The sequence below is a fragment of the Mytilus edulis genome, chromosome 13, assembly GCF_963676685.1.
Source record: "Mytilus edulis chromosome 13, xbMytEdul2.2, whole genome shotgun sequence".
Taxonomy (NCBI): Eukaryota; Metazoa; Mollusca; class Bivalvia; order Mytilida; family Mytilidae; genus Mytilus; species Mytilus edulis.
The window spans coordinates 24253177-24255957 of NC_092356.1; positions in this window are offsets into that span (position 1 = coordinate 24253177).

The following is a 2781-nucleotide window of genomic DNA, read 5'->3' on the forward strand; positions in this document are numbered from 1 at the left end:
GTCATGAATTCAAGCTTAGTCATTCGCCAATCAAATTTTACCATTGAACACAGTCAACATCAGGAACAGAAATAAAGATAACGAAACAAATCCAATAGTTGAAGATTTAACGGCAATTAATACTAAATCAATCACCAATACCTTAGTAAACCAGACAAAACAACTTAAGGGAGTTCGCTTCTCAGTTTCAAAGTAATTAACTTTTCAAAAGACTAGTTTATATATATATTGATAGGGGATTAATAAAGGAATCCATAGAGTCAAAAAAATAAAAAATTATTCAAACTTTGCAATGAAGTCAGTTAAATATGTTGATCTGCATTGGTATTTTAACTAGTACATGAATGTATAATGGTTGACATGTTTCAAAGAGGAAAAGAATGCATTTTCCCTTTTAGAAATGGATTCAGTTATATATACATTGTAGGTCGCCGTGCTCGTTTTCGATATATAAGCCATTGAAATGTTGGCGGGAAAATATTCTCTCTTGACTTTTCATAGCTTTATCATTGACAAGTCAAAGTCCTCAAAAATTATTAAAAAGTAATTAAAATTTTAAAAGAATTTAACAGACAGCTTAAAACTATACATGTAAAAGAATTAGAAAAAGAAAAATGGGGATCACCAGGCAAAATTTGTTTATGCATTCCAATGGATAAAACCAGAGGATTCCGAAAATCTGACCAAAATTCCAAAACATGACAAGCCAGCTTCCTTAAATAATAAGAAATTTCCTTGATGATTTCACGAGAAAAAAGACAAATCACTTTCTGTAAATTTGCTTCAAATAGTCATCACAAGGAGCTAGATAGCGACTATTATAAATATTATCTTCACATTATATATACCACCGTGTTTACAACAATTTGACGTTAATTGCCGAGTTGAAAATTAATTTCATCTTCTTTCCAATAAAATATCTATTTCTATATCTAAAGATGTTACCGATATCGATATCGCAAGACGAAAGATAAATAATGTAAAAGCAAAGACATTAATGCGATTCCAAAGTTATCACAAATAACTATCTTTATAAACATGATACATAGATTGTGGCGGGGTTAAGCATGTTATGAGAGCCCAATCCTTGCTCTACCTGGAACAATGGTGCAACTGCACAAAATAAACGAAAACTGTACAAAATTTTGTTGATACTACCAATTCGAAAAATATAAGTATACATTACAGAAATGAATTAAACATTTAAAAAACCCAAAGAAAATGATGTAAACAACGACTTAAATGTATATATTAAGACAAGATGATTTACCTTTACAAATTGTGACTTTGGGGGAGAATTGTCTCATTAACACTCATACCACATTTTCTTATGTCTTAGAACAAACAGCAGACTAATAATGTATGTTAAAGTATTGGCTGTAATACTAAACCTTAGCACCGACATGCTGACTTACGAGCTTGCGGTACTACCAGAAGCTGACAATTTTCGATGTAAAACATAAGTTTATAATACTTATTAGTACTTACTCTAGTTCATATTGTACTTATTAGAGCTTTCTTACAAATTGACGAAAGGTACGAACGAACGTAAAGGGAGCACGTATTTCATTTCTACAATAACAGATAAAAGAGTCTTTGTTTTATCCAGTAAAACAGCATTCTTTTCTAAATCAAGTTTATTTAAGTACCGGTCTTTGTAAGAATCATGCAGGTTCCCGTTGATAGGCGATTCATGACCCATCTTCAAATGTCTTTATATTTTGTTTATGAGGAGGGTATGGTATGGAAATAAGTTTCATGTATTAATTTTTTTCTTTTGAACCTTGTTTGCCATGGAAACCATCCTTACAAAATGTTGCCTAAATACGTTCATCAGTAGCCTTTGAAAATTGAAATATAAGGGGTTTTAAAGTCCCATAGAAATAAAGTTAATCAATACAAAAAATATGTATATTTACAGTATTGACAAACAAAACCCCTAACTATACAAAAACGTTAAAATTTTGAATTTACTAAATAGTTTGTTTCCATAGCAACCATTTAAAAATGTGTTAAAATTCGAAAATGAAAAATTTCAAAAAATCTTTAATTTTAAATCTGTTTATCTCCCAAGACCAACAATACCATGAAATGTCATTGACAAATTTTGAAAGACCACATTCTATATATTGATAAAATAAAAAGAAAGTCGTGTGGTTTTTTTTTCTTTAAAAAAATAATTTTAGTCAAAAATTGTCAATTTTCACCAAAATTCAGATTACCAAACAGATGAATACTGAAACATTTTGAACTGAAAAAGCTAAAACATTCTATTTATACGTGCATTTCTGACACAAATTTGGTAATTATAAATGAGAATATATTATTGATAGAAATATTTTGGTAGAGAAGGAATTTTTTCTCTCTGGGCATGGTGCCACCCCCCCCCCCCCCCTTTTTCAAAATTCAAAAAATTATTAAAAATTTAAAAGATGGAATTCAATTGTGAACATTTTGAGCATTAAAACATGAAATTTCTTCAAAGGGTGAGCGCATTAATAGAAACCCCCTACACCATTTTTATACGACCCCAAAAAAAATTTGGGATCGTATAATGGTATGATGTCGTCGTCTGCGTCGTCTACGTCGTCTGCGTCGTCTACGTCGTCTGCGTCGTCGTCGCCCGAAGACACATTGGTTTTCGGATAATAACTATAGTTTAAGTGAATAGATCTTCATGAAACTTTTTCAAAATGTTCAATACCACAAAAGGAAGGTTGGGATTGATTTTGGGGATGATGGTCCCAACCGATTAGGAATTAGGGGCCCAAAGGGGCCCAA